Here is a 15,214-nt window from a genome sequence, read left to right as displayed (position 1 = left end):
AGGTTTAAAATGTGTGACAAAATTTGACAAAATTTTCTACAATTATTCACTGACTACCACCACAGCAGTGACCTGTCTTGACTAAAGCATATAACTAAAATGTAACAATGCTCTTCTATACAGCCTAAAGCTAAATCAAATCTGAATATATCATTGTGTCATGTTCATATTTTTGTCCTAAATAACAGATATGCATAAAACTTGTCTGCATTTCTCATCATAACTTTGATTCATGTTTTTGCCATGTATACCACATCCATAAAAGCAATGTAACATGTATGATGATGATAATCATTTTTCCATACCAGAAGGACATTGTAAATCTGACCTGTTTCTATTTAGGCTACTGCAGTGACAAAAACTACTCAGTTATTTCTCCTCATGTATTGCTGTAAATTCCAATTATGCTCGTAGCTATGAGCAGAGTGTTTGCAGAATTTGTTTGTACAGAGTTCGATATTATTACAAATTTCTATTCTATTCCTCCATTACTTAAAAAACTTGTTCTTTGCCCTCGCAGGGTTATGAAGCCTACCCCAGAATGTTTTGGGATAGACGGAGGTTGCACAGTTGCCAGAGTGCCAGTCTAAAACAGACAAACACATTCACACCCTCACATTCACTCCAAACATTTAAACGCCTCACAGACAGCCCCAGCATTTCGTAATTTCACACCAGACTACAACATGTGATGTGTGCTCTGACTTCAACCGGAGTCTACACTTACATCTCACTCACTTCTAAGTAAAATAACAGAGTACAGATAATATGCACAATTAAAACAAGGACACTTAATGTTGCTTGCCACTGACAGTGTGACGCAGTGACGTCTCACAAACAACAAACAGGCCATTCTGAAACTTTCAAAGTGTTCTCTTTCACGTTGTCTGTGTGAACATCACGCTGCTTTCACGGGAGGTAAAACATTAATGCGTTATATGTCAATTGCTACGGGACACACACGCTGACACAGTTTTATGTTTTCTTCCTTTTGATTTCACGGCCTGGCTGTGCATGTTACAGTCAGCTGTGCCCTTTAGCATGACTTGTGCTTTTCTGCCTCCACAATGGGTCACTGTGTGTCAGCGTCTGCTGTACGGATGCGTCATTCTGCTTTTTAGTCCAGCGACATGCACTGCTCGTAGGTGCACGCAAACAGATGCACACTCAGACAGAAAGTATGATATAAATGTGAAGAGATACACCTGCACACACACACTGAGACACACTGCAGTGTCCTTTAAAATCTGCCACACATTAGGATCCACTTAAGAAGTACTACTCAAAAATGGCATTAGTCTAAATTTGTTAAATTGGTATTATTTGAACATTATCACACACACACACGCACACACACACACACACACACACACGCACACACACACACACACACAAGCATTGCTTCAGCCCAACACTGACAGCCTTAATAACACAAAAGGACTCCATAGCTGAAAAACAACTTCAGTCATGATGACAAGTCATTTTGTTCATTCCTTTAAATCTCGTTCTTGCTGTCACAGAAACTAGCAATAAGAAATATCACACAAACTACAAAATCTATATTTCACAAGCAGTCAGCTCTTACCCCCTAAACAGCAGTGTAACAGCAACCATCCAGGCTAAAGATTAGTCCCTTCACTGAGATAACTGTAACTGCTGCTGGATGCTGCAGGCTGCTACTGACTGTCAAGCACAGAGACTCCCATGGTGGAGTGTACACTACATTATGACCTCCTCCTCCTCCTCCTCCTCCTCCTTGTTGGTAAACACAGCAGCCCGAAGCAGCAGCAGTCCTGCCATATGACCTTACACACACACACACACATCAGGCTTATTACATTTGTGAGAGCTGTCCACTGATTACACTTAACCCTCGCCTTAATCTTAGCTACCACTTTAAGAGGATATAACATTTAACATTTTTAACAGCAACATTTGTGATTGTAATTGAAACAGAAAATATTAATAACTTTGACTGATGTTAATTCATGTGTCAAAAGCCGATCCATACATTTAAGTTGTAGGTGGTTCAAATCCTTTTTTTCACCAACATTTTTACATGTAACATCTGTTTGGCTGTTAAGGCCGAATAAACACAGACAAAAACAGTTTCTTCATGGTAATGATAGCAATGCCTCAGTTATACCAGATGACCCCATGCTAATTAAGTCTCTAACATTAAATCAGATTGTAATCAAGCCACTTGAGGAAGACAGATATAAAACTCGTGTAGAGCGGTAGGAATGACTGATGTTCAGAGCAGACTGGACAGGTTGGAGTCATGTGTAGTCCGCTGCTGCAGACAGATGTTACATCGACCTTGGGTTCAGACAGCTGGTAGGATGACAGCTTAAGCAGATGGTTCTGAGTTTATGACTTTGTGTGTGTGTGTGTGTGTGTGTGTGTGTGTGTGTGTGTGTGTGTTCACAGTCACTCATATGTTCTGTTTAATCAGTGAGCACATGACCTCGACAACCTGGTTTTGTCAATCGCACCTACTGTACTCCATTAAAATGTAATTAAAGCAATAACAAACTGATGTGTTTCATTTGTGCTTACATACAATTTCCATTTACCCCCATTAACCTCCATCTTTTAATGTGGCTTTTTGGTAAATTTTCACATTTGATCATCCTCGCAAAACCCCTTCAGTACCCAGTGAAGTTGAGGCAACAAATCATCAGAAGCCAATAAGAGTGGTATTATGTATCTCTGAAAGGATGAAACAACTGACAGAGCCCCAGGGTCTCTTAATTCTCCCTGCCACCAGATCAACATCTCAACAATTATAGGATGGATTGCCATGAAATGTGGTTCCTACACTCATGTTGCCCTCAGGATGAATAATCACTTTGATGATCCCGTAACCTCTCAGCTAGTGCCATCATCAGGTCAGAATTTTCACTTGTAATTTGTGCACTGACACCCACGTCAGCCTCAGCTGTGTGATGCGTTTAGTGCTACGTAGTAAATGTAACATGTCGACACGTTACGCTGGTGAACATGGTTAACATATGCGATTAGGATGTGAATGTTAGCACTGTCGCTGTCACGTGTTTGTGTGCACCACCGTGCCTGACAGCAGCCTTACCGAGCTCTTCCTTTGGCGGTTCACTCTACTGTACCCAACAGCAGTGCGCCTGGAGGTGATGGGACTTTTGAGGGAGTTGGGCCAAAGGCAGAGTTAAACTTTCAGTGTGATGTAACAGCTTTCATATTTATTTAATTATTTGCCATCATAAAAAATTCCTTGGTTGCTAAAAGCTAGAAATCAAAGGCTTGAGGTAATTATTTTCTTTTCTAACTGTTGCATTTGAAACTAATGTCAGCGTTCCTTTATTTAACCACAGCTAGTGTTCATTTCATTAACAAAAACTATGACTGAATATGTTGAACCACCTTTTTTTTCCAAACTAAGATTGTTATTTTAAGATTATTAATAAACCCTATGTCAACATGCAAGATTATTGAAGAAAAGAGATGAGACTAAAATGAAAATTAGAAAAATCCAATTTTTGTTTTTGCTGACCAAAAAGAGGAGTCAAAATATTACAGGTTTTTTTAGGTCTATTATTACACTTAGACACCAAAACTACTGATCCTTTCCTTAAAATAATTCTGTTAACACAGGAAGTTATCTCAGGGGGTGTGTCATGCAGTCTGAGAGACCACAGGTAGCAATTGTAAGGAAATGCAAGATATCGAGAAACTAGCTTTGTATCGACACATTTTGTATGTATGTGGTAAAAATGGTCGTTCCATTTTCCCTTCTCCTCCCTTACCTTTATGTATGTGGTTATATAACATTTCTTTTCTATGATTTATTTGCTCAATTGGTTAGCATTGGGTTTGTAAGTGCATTTGCTAGATTTTGTCATTTTACTACTACGAACTACAAATTATTCCATACAAAATACTGCACAGATTGCAGCTCATCCAGTCCAAACTACACAAAATGGGACTGACAGACAGCGACACCTGTACACACTGCATATTAAACATTACAGATGATTGCCTTCATGCTGCCTGGCTCTGACGCCCATTCAAACACAAACATGACACATAAACTGTCCTAAAATGTAGGTCCCTGTATTCCAGGGATATCTGTATGTCTGCCAGGAGATCTTCCTCAGTGGCTCCACTTCACTTTTTTTACTTTCACTGTGTGTAATGCTTACAGTCACGGTACACTCTATTTGCACTGCAATTTACCAGCTTGGGATAAATGAAGTCTATCTATCTATCTATCTATCTATCTATCTATCTATCTACCTACCTACCTACCTACCTACCTGAGGAAAGATCACTTTCTGCCACAGAAAAACGAACAACCCACACTAAAAAGACAATCTTACTAAACTGGAGAGGCAGAAATAACCTGTTAGCATCCCAGTGACACTCTCTGCCATCTATCAGGTGTATTTCAACAGAGAGACGAGTAGCATTAAAAAACAACCAAATAGATTGAGTTCACAGATGTTGGCCCAGTTCATCAGTACAAGCTGTCTGCCTCTGGAACAAACCAATGTACATACGTATGCTTCGTCACCCAGGTAACAACCTCCCCCCACTGCTGCTGACATCAGAGCCTCCACTTCAACACACTTCAGCTGTGGAAGAGACGACCATCGACACACTGACACACAGTTACAGTTACAAACTTTTTATCCTTTATTTGGTTTTCTTTCTGTCCTGCACAGAATCATACACAGATTTTTACTGATTTCCTCTAAAACACTTGGTTATTCAACTAGTTTAAATCACAGTAACCGAAGGATGTTGTTATCATCTGTAGCAGTAGTACTAATAGTAGGATGACTATTATTACAATTTCAACTTGTTTTCTTTTCTTGTATCACTTTAAATTCTGTACATCATCATTTTTCCTCTGTCCTTGTACATTTAACCCACGTTTCTTTCACTGCTGTGTCTATAAAGTCACAACTGTTTTGTTTTTCCACCAATTAAAAAGAATAACTAAATGTGGCCATTACATCAACAGCCTCAAGGACCCTCAGTGCTGGTCCTGGGGGCTTGGTCCACCCACTTTGTTCACCTTTTCCACTCTTTCATACTCTAAGGATGTACAAACACAATGGGCTAAAAGTTGACTATTGTGAATAACTACATAATAAAGCTGGAACCATTCAGCCCAGTCTCATGCCAAAGCTTGTAACAGACCTGCGTGTCAGTGTGACTGTTTGCCTGCCTACATGTGCAAAGTATAGGCAGGTGTGTCAGGCAAGAAAATCCATCAAGTTGCAGGTTAGGGTAGGGTGGTGGTTCACACTCATGATTTTTGATTCCTGTATGTGTCTATGCTATCCTTGGACACACAGGTGTGTGTGCACAAGAATGCAAAGCCATACACAGAAGCCAGAGCATGGCTTTATTTCAGCTTGTGTGGACGTCATGTTGGAACAAACTCAGTCATGCTGAGAAAACAGTTGTCATACAGTAGAAGAGCAACAGTTTTGCAGTGTTGAAACATGTCACTTGTACAAACTGGGTATATTATGACTCAGTCTTTGTGTTCTTCCACATTCATGTGCACATTCATAACAGAACACTGTGTACTGTACCCCTCTAATACCCTTTATAGAGCCACTTGACATTCTGCAGGATGAGGAACTCACAGCTTCACTTTATCTATTGAGTGTAAGCACCAAAACTGAGAGTCTCACAACAACGAGGATGCACCAGACACCCATTTTCTCCCAGTGAATAAAGAAAAGCCTGCGTGCTTAAGTTTCCTTTTGGACTCCATTGTTTAAGGATTTGAATCTATTCTATTTATTCTATCGATTCTACCCTATTAACAACTCACTCCCTTTCAAAGAGCACTGAGCTACATTGTACATGAGTGTGGTGACACACTCATGTACAATTACTGCCTCTTCATCTGAGGAGACTTGTTTTTAAAGAGCACTCACAATGAAAACATAACCTAATGTTAAAAAAAAAAAAAAGGTACAGGATGAGTTGATGGTCCTGGACATTATTTCCAAACTGATCAAAATGTGGGTAGATGAGACCACAGTCTGCCTATAAGGTCAATATTGGAGCTGTTAGCTTAATATTTTGGAAGAGCTGCCATTCTATGATATATATTTTAGCCCATTTACAATGAAATAATGAATTCTTCAGTCTGTTACTGATCATTTCCAAATGTTTCTTTCTTGCCTCCTATGTTTCCATTAATTTCAGCACCATGCAGACAACTTGTACAGACATAGAACTTGTCTAAGTTTGGCTATCCATCAGGGTGAACAATGTCCGCTTTTGTTGTTGCAAAGTTATGGCTGACATTGAGTGTTAGCGCAAAGCAGACTTTTCAGTCCAACAACAGTAACACAAATCCACAGAACTAAACAACGAAATACGTAATTGTTACTGCCTTCCAAAGTGACCAAGACTTGAGGAGTGGAATCATCAAATAAAGACAAAATTCCTGTATATTGGGTTAAATGAAACTACCCCCACCATAAGCCTCCATAGGATTTCATGTCATTATACTGTAGCAATCTCAGCTACACCTCTGATAAATTTACCAGCAATGAATGTTTATATGACCAGGACAGGATGCTCAGTGAAATGAATCTGATGATAATGTCTTCATCAGTCAATTTTTGGTAAGATATGTAGGCCTGCTTTGTAGAGAAAGGGAACGTGTGGGAAAACAGCCAGTGGGGGTTATTCATTGAACCCAGACGTAACCGCACTCTGAGCTCACTGCAGCCAGTTAATTGGAATAATGAATAAATGGAATTGTGTATAAATTAATAGTGGCAGAGTCACATTACCATCACGCTATTCCACACAGTTTCTCAGGTGACAGCTAATGAAATAATTATGCTAATCAAGTGTTGCATGTGTCAGTTGTGTCGCTGCTCATCATGAATGTATGCACCTCCAGTGAGACTGTGTTGAAAACAACAGAGCTTTTCATAGGTTGGCCAAAAAGTTAACCTGTTGACCTGTGAGACCCAGTCTGTATGAAGTGTTTGCATCAAAGGATTCTGAAGATAACAATCCATCGAGAAGGAATGATGTAGGCCAACAAGCTGTTTATGAATAAAGAAATGCAACTGTCATACAAATAGACTTTGTCACAGCAACCCTTTTATTAAGGTGTCCATCCACTTCCTGTCCCTTCTGTTAGTGCAAACTGCTTTAAACTAACGTTTAGAGAAATTTAAAGTAACTGTAAATATACAAGAGTAAGAAAAGCCAGACAACATATGTTACAACCACAAAGATAGTGCATGGGTCAGTTGTAATTCAAACATACAGTACAGTAGACGTTCTGATACATCTCTCTGATTATGAGCAAGAGTTTTCTGGGAAGTGACAAGATCCAGCGTGACAAAGGCTGCCTGTAGAGGATACAGTGTTGAACACCCTGAAGAACGTTGAACACAATGAGCATCATTCTGCCTCTTAGATTATTTCCAGTAGTAGGGCTAAAAATGTAAAGTTTGGCCTGAGGGTAGTCTTGATGAATGGCATTACGATTAATCACCAGGGGAGCATGAATGTACGCCAGTGTCATGACATTGTGTGCAAGGCTAATATATTGTCGAGACGAGTGTAGTAGAAAGCCATAATGAAGTGGAGAGGGTTCAGTCTTTAAGGAGCATTAAGGTGCTCTATAGGCAAGTCTTAAGGCCAGACACCCCCATTATGAGATTTTGTGTCTATAGAAATCCTGCTTGCACAGTTGACTTCTAGATGCTGCACACACACTGCAGGAGCTGCTGAATACACATATTTGTGACACATTACAAGATGTGATCCCTCTGCAGGTACATCATTTTGTGGTTCAGGAGATCCAAAATCATAACTGTGTCAAGAACTAATGCTACAATGAATTAATAGCAAGAAACAGCAGCGTGTGGCAAATGTGGGACAATGAATATAGTACATAGATACTACATACATTTAAATTGTGGATATCCATGATCACATTTTTATTTGTCACGATGTACATGCACTGCCATGTACAATGCAAGCAGTAGTTTGAATCACTGTACAAATGACAAAGATTGACACACACTGTATATAACATGGACCTATACTCCGTGATGCTACCCGTAGGTTTCTGAAGAGCCACTGTGAAGCTCAGTGACAGTGGCACAACTTGGCAGTGCCAGACTTCACCAAACTCTCAGCTAATCCAAAAATGAACAAGGAGGTGGAACATGGGTGGAGCAGAAGTTGGTGGAATGAAACCTGGTTGCTGAAATCTAGCGTCTAGCTGGCCATGTCAATATTTATACAGAACTTTAAGCTTTAATATAAGTTAAATGAGTGAGTTATATAGAAATCCACCTCTGCACAGAGCCAGTCCCAAGTGGCCGCTTGAGGAACTGCAATTTTTGGCACTTCCACGTTGGCTTCATTTTTCAGCTACAGGAGTTACTGCTTCATTTGAAGCTGAATAAACGTTGTGCCTCCAAAGCGCTCTCAAGTGCTCCCAGCTGGGTGTTTTCAGGAGACCACCTGTCATCTTCAACTGGGAAACACACTCTGGTGGACACTCCAGTAGTACATGGGCCCCACCTCGGTCTCATGTGTATAAGTTGGTTGGTAAGTTAAAGGAACCGGTGGGGCTGACAGGTGTAGAGGTTGCACCTGTACTCATAGACTTACAGTATGAAACTAATCTGTATTATGCTCTGCCCCCTCAGGCTACTGCTACCCACAAGCACTAACACACCCACTTCACCATAAATCAATAACCAGTCCATACCTCACCAACAGTCACAGCACCACAGATCATCACATGCACACAGACATCACAGTGACAGTACAATACCTGCTGTTCACCATGAGGAAATATCAGATGCGATGGTTACACACTGTAACAGTCCAGCACAGAGCAGAGCAGGAGAGAAAACAGCTCTCCATGCACCAGGAGGCATGAGAGAGAGTGCACAGTTAAAGCTCCCTTAATAACAATCACTCTGACAAAAACACTCAATACAGAGTGAGTCACAGTACAGCCAGAGACAGGGCCGCTGACCACACACAGTCTTTTTCTTTTCTTTTTCACACAGCATGAGGCGCCCAGCCGTGGGAAAACTGTCCTGGTGTATACTGTATGTTGCAGGTGATCATATCAGGTGATGTAAGTTATCTTTCAACAGGTGTATGTTGTATGTTTGCAGTCATGTCCACATCAAATAAAAGACTTGAGGAAATTAGAGCGGTGTGCTGGTGTTTGTTCTTCTTTTAATTCTTAAATTACAGTTAGTAAGTATTTTGATGACTACTTTTAGTTCTACTTGAGGAATTTCTTGTGCAAAGTAACAGTACTTTTACTTGAATACAGTTTTTGGCTACTCTGCCCACCTCTGGTCTTTCTATCCCACTAAATATCACTTAATGTGATCAATGCCCATTCAAACCAGCACAAAACTGTCACAATATGCTATTATATGATGCTATACACATTGAAATTCATACTGCAGCCGTTATCAGAAAGATATTTTAGGTCCTAATTTTGTAGAGCCATTCAGGTAGTCAGTATAGATGACAGTATTGTTCTTTGTTGGTTTCCATTCAAACATTTAGGCAACTACATATGCACCTTACCTCATCTGACACTTTCGATAAGATCTATTAGCAGAGCACATGGATCCACCTTTTAAACATGTCCATGTGTGGTCTCTTCAAATCCACATCATAACCCAAATCAGGCTGGATTCACAAGGCTGCTACTAATCCAGCATACAATAGCCCTCCAGTCGTCACTTCTGCATCAAAGTATCTCCTAGCGCTTTCTTCAGGTGGCCCTCGATCATTCTGGAGCCCTTTGTCTGTCTCAGCCATACAGCCCTGCTGCGTATTCAGCCAGCACTGATCCCAGTGTCTGAGTTGTTTGTCTAAATGGCCACTAGACTTCCTTCAATTCTTTCCCAACTTAGTTTTCCTGCCTGTGTTGGTTGGTTTCCCTGGACTGAGCTAAATATAGAGACCACACAAGGTAAAGTGGAAAAGAGCAGAGCAGGAAATGTATCACAATATGCTTGTGCGCACATTCGTGTTTGTTTCTGCGTGTCTTCCTGTCTCCTGTCCCACCAACAGTCATGAGAGCTTTGCCCGGTAGATGTCCAGTAAAATATGTGGTTGTGGCACAGTGTAGGTGATTTCCTTTTTTTTAGCATTTATGAGAGTGATATTCTGCCTAGCCACTTCACAAGGAGGGTGGAGCAAGTGTGAGTGTGTTTGTGTGTGTGTAAGTCTTTGGCTACTTTCAGGGTCACATTTCAGACTCAAGACCAGCTGATAAGGGAGCTGGTGCAACTGGGGACAACAGCCATGTCACAAATTCAACAACAGCTGATTTTTAGGTCAGTCATTAAGGTTATGGTTAGGTTAAGGTTAGGGTCAGGCAAGTAGTGGTTACGGTTAGTGTAAGTCTCCAGGAAATGAATGAAAGTCTATGTAATTTCCCAAAATGAATAAGTTTGTGTGTGTGTGCGTCTGTGTGTGTGCGTGTGTGCCAACATTGTTGCTCTGTACTTGTGTGAGAGGGTCAACCCATCCCATATTCCACTGTATGACGTGGTACACATTGTTTTGTCTCTCTGGGCTTCTAAAAATGTCCACCCAAACAAAAACAGTGACTGCACATCCTGCTGCCTGGCTGGACAAAAAGAATTGAATTCCAGCTTTTATTGTCTCTCACACACATACAGACCCTTATTTTTCAGTAAGGGGCTGTATGAAAGCTACTGTGGGGACACTGAAATTTAGTGTGTCCTTTAGTATGAGGTCAAATGGAGTGAAAACTGGCTAAAGCTAATTAATTCCCCGATGGATGATGTGGGTCATTGCAGCAACAGTGCAGTATTTAGCAGCAATTGAAAATGGAGGAATGATCAAGGTTAGTTCAAAATTTTGACTTACAAAGGATCTTAAAGGACTGGTTCACATTTTTTCAAGCATTTCTATACTCTATACTAATGTGATCTGTGTGAGATCCAGTATTCTCCATGTGTAAAACAGAACAAAAACAATATATATCCCTTATCATCTTTATGTGAACAGTCTTTGGGCAGTGACTGATGACATTTCAAATGTCCACAAGGACACAAGCACAGACAAAAACACAGATTGTCAAGCTCATTATCGGCTACGTAAATCGCTACCTGTAAAACGCCCTGTGTCCTCTCTATGCATTCAGTCCTTGTCACTGCTAATTCTGTTAGCCTGGGGAGTGTGTAAAGTGCCTGTGCTACCATGGCAACGTCTGTTCCCTCAATGTTAAAGATGTTATGATTAATTAATGGAACTATTTCTTTGAACTAGCATGATTCAACGCAACAATTAACCTCTTCCAGTCAACGTAACATCTCAGTTTAGTCTTGCCATGACCTTTGCCTTTGTCCCATGAGATATGAGTTTTACTCTACTGTAGGATTATGCAACCCACTACAACTGCATGGTGTTAAGAGAGGCTTGACCCCGGCCGCTTACTTCCACATACACTATGAATTATGAATTATTATGAATTATACTGATTATCTCACACTCAGTTCTGCTCATTTCTACTTTAGGAACAGCTTTAACAACTTAAAAGGCCACAACTACTGTGACAAAACACTCCTTCAAGTGTGTTGTTGTTGTTGTTCAGCAGTGTAGATAGCAGACTGGAAATAGAATTTAAAACTCTAGAAAACAAAGGGTGATAGACACCACAGAGTTGTATTTAAGACAGCAAAGGTTTTTAAGTTTGACTTTTTTACTACCATTCAGTGTGGCAGCAGAAAATAATCAAAATTACTTGTGGGACTACATGTTGGGACACCTAATTTGTGCTGTGATGAGATCGACAATGACCTGCCAGGCTGCATCTTTTTGCTTCAATGGTAAACCCACAGTGATGTTCTGTTTTTATATTCTTGCCACCATCAAACAGTCACAGACTTGGTTAAACAGTACAGTTTGACTTGTCAAAGGATGCACTTACCTGACTGTGATCCAGACAAATTGCTGCCAGGTGACCTCTGCTACACAAATCAGGGCTCATCATCTGGATCGCCAATCACACAAAAACTTACTTTAAGTGCTGCAGGTTACCGCTGCCCCTCCAATAGCTTCCACAAACACTCCCCTTCTCTTTTTCACTCACACAGTCTATAAATAGATTCTGAGTTTACTGGAAACAAAGGTTGGTGTGCAGGACAGCTCTGCAAATATCACAGAGTGGCCTTGTTACAGATAGAGACAGAGGGGAGGAACAGACTGAGCCACAGAGACAGACAGGAACTGGTCCCAATGGGCTATGTCTCCTATCACAATAAACACAGCTTCAATATGCTAATATGTTAGGTAGGCCTATTACAGTAATGACCAGAGAGACAGAGGACAGTAAAGAGATAAAATGAGATGAGTTTGCAGCAGTATAGCAATGTAATGCTACTTCCACTTTTGCTTCGAAGACACAAAGTCATGATTCACACAGCCAAGAGATTCTCGTCAGGTAAATTTAAATATAGGTAGAGACCGAAAGTTTTATTCTCCACTCAGGAAACAGTTGTTGACAAAAAAGGAAAGCAATTTCACCACAAGATCCATCGAGTAGCTGTTCAGGAGCGTTTGATCGTATCACCTGATCCTCAATAGATGGGGTTTTAGTCAACATGAGTCCTTAAAGTGCTCAAAAAGGTGGATTTTCACAATTCCAGCTGCAACTGGGAAACTTCCATCTGCTGTGGGAGGGGAAACGATATAATCGAGAGCTACAAAAGGCAAAAAGATGAATCTTCCTGACTTTGGTGAAGCTCTGACAGTCAGATATACTGTCGGCCCTTTCACACTGTCAAGTCCTTTGTGAGAACAGCTGAAGGGGAAAGTACAGCAGATTTCAAACTGGACATTAAGCTTTGTGTTCTCACACTAACGTGTCCATGTTCATCCTAAAATATTGCATAATGGTTAATTGCATTAGATAGATGATCACAGCTTTCTTTCATTTTGTAGTCACTCAGCAGTTTGTCATTAATAAATAAGCATACTATTAATAGCCTTGTTCATTGAGAGGCGTGGTGATAAAGCTGGCATGTGAACAGTACATCTGGCTCCAAACACAAACACACACCAGCACCCAAAACCAAAAACCTTACAGGAACTCCATGAAGTGGAGCCTTCATGTGAAAGTTAAGTTCAAAGCTCGCTGGGCGAACGTTTCTCTCACTGGCTTTTTATGCAATCCAGCCACTTTGCATTCACTCTGAACTGCCTTTGTGTTCTTTCTTAGCTTGAATACACAAAACTTGTTTTTTTTTTGTTATGCTACTCTTTTGATTTTTTTTTAAATCCATAAACCCAACACTTTGCTCCTTATGTTAGCTATGAAGTGGTGTAACATGTAAGACGGAGTTTGGTGTACATACAATTATTTCAAACAGAGCATATGAGTGGAGATAAGAGCATGGACTGTGATGCAAAAGTGGTTTGAGAAGTTTCTATGGATGCTTTGACCCTTTCTGTGTGATGCAGATGTTCTTCATTAGGCTCCATTGTGCCCACTGTGACTCCAAGCTTGACTAAGCTGCAAGATTTTTAGTGTACCTTCAACGTCACATCCACATCCATAACTGGCAATGATAAATAAATAGAAATCTTAAGAAGCTAGTCTTCCTGCTTGCTTTCAGGGTTTCATCTCTGTTTTGCTGCCATGTTTGTATTGTTTCTTTTCCAGTAAAATCAAGTCTATACGTGTTTTTTTCTTCCAGCCACAGTGTCTGTACAATTACTGGTACAGGCACACTGAAAGAAAAGATGCTGCTTGTACAACATGTCAGATGCTGTCTGTAGCTTCAGGTACAAAGGCAACAGGTTACTGGATCCAAATGCAGACACACACAGACTTGCCCAGTGCTGTGTCTGAGTAGATGATTGCACGAGGCCAGCCTACATTGTAACAAGATTAGGTTGAAGCCTTGTATGTGGACTGGTTATTGATTGGTCGTGAATTGGGTGTACGTTGTGTGTGCAGACCCAGTGGGGCATTTCCCACATTCTGCTTCCCTCTCACATATAGCGTTAGAGGGCAAAGCTTATATGTAACAGAGCGCTAGTCATATATTGTAACTACAGCTTCTGTGAGTATAGGCGCAGACCTCTAAGCTGCGGGCCCCACTGCCAAATTTAACTATCCGGAGAAAACACTGTTTTTGGGAACGGATCGTTGGGTCTCAGCCCATTTTATATACAAGGTGAGACCAAGATGTGACCTACATAGTAAATGGGCGTAGACTAAATGTCTATAGTGGTTCACAAGTGAGGGATGAACCCTCTAGTGATAGCCTTAGAGTGCTGCACCTATACTCACATAATCTTATACAACATTTGCGCTGATTCCTTTTGAAAGCGAAGCAGCCAACACTCAACTGACCGATGGGGGAACTTCATCAATCACTCAGTCAGTCAGTCAGCGAGAGACTCTCATGTTTATTGTGCTGACTCCCACTGATTCAAATGTGCCTTATTTGTAGAAGTGCAGCTGTTCCAGTTACTCTAGTCTGCGAACTCTTCTCTTGATCTCCCATTCCAGGACTGCTCCTCGGCGTGACTTTCAGCTGATGTACTGTCTGTACTTCGGCTTAGCTAAAAGCCACTGACAATGAAAACAGAAACACTGGGCAAAATGACGCCACGCTGGCAACGTCTTTAAGGTTTTGTAAAGGTCATAGATAAACATACTACAGTGACATTTTGAGGGAAAACACAGCATCATTTGATGGCGTGGCTGAAGCTAACACTGAGGACAACAAGGTCACGTTCCAAGGAAAGGTTCTCTTGTGGATTGTGTCGTGGTCTGAGATTCTCTGGGTACGTCACCATTACATTTTGTTTCCGGTTGGTACAATTTCATTGAAAAACTACTCTTCTTGCATCTGAGTTTTTAATTTACCTGCTTTCTCTTAATTTATGGCCACATTCACAATAGCATAGTCACAAATATTCATCAATACGGTTCATAAAATAATATTTAAAAAACATTGCTGGTGCTATATCATATCAGCTGTAGCTAATTAACATCACCTCCATATGGGCTAAAATAAAACCTGGCTGTTGTCGACTTGATGTGCTCTCTGCAAGCTGGTGTCTGTCCTCAGAGGAAGATCATTTGTAAAGTAAAATAAACACCACTCTGTGACACCAGTGCATGCTGTTTTACCCTTCAGGAGGACCAACAGAG

At 40.8% G+C, this 15,214-nt stretch overlaps 1 protein-coding gene across 3 annotated transcripts in view; it reads right to left on the bottom strand.

The window, feature by feature from the left end:
* rasgrp3 (RAS guanyl releasing protein 3 (calcium and DAG-regulated)) overlaps positions 1-12,091 on the bottom strand; it is a 45,945-nt gene extending 33,854 nt beyond the window's left edge. For 2 of the 3 annotated variants that reach the window (XM_041947156.1, XM_041947158.1), the window contains exon 1: positions 9,598-9,767. The gene's annotated coding sequence lies outside the window, so the exon portion shown is untranslated. Of the gene's footprint in view, positions 1-9,597; positions 9,768-11,977 lie in introns of those variants that run through there. The other variant, XM_041947157.1, reaches the window with a different exon arrangement.
* Positions 12,092-15,214: the final 3,123 nt, after the last annotated feature.

The sequence above is a fragment of the Chelmon rostratus genome, chromosome 11, assembly GCF_017976325.1.
Source record: "Chelmon rostratus isolate fCheRos1 chromosome 11, fCheRos1.pri, whole genome shotgun sequence".
Lineage (NCBI taxonomy): Eukaryota > Metazoa > Chordata > Actinopteri > Chaetodontiformes > Chaetodontidae > Chelmon > Chelmon rostratus.
This window is presented reverse-complemented; position numbering and strand designations above follow the sequence as displayed.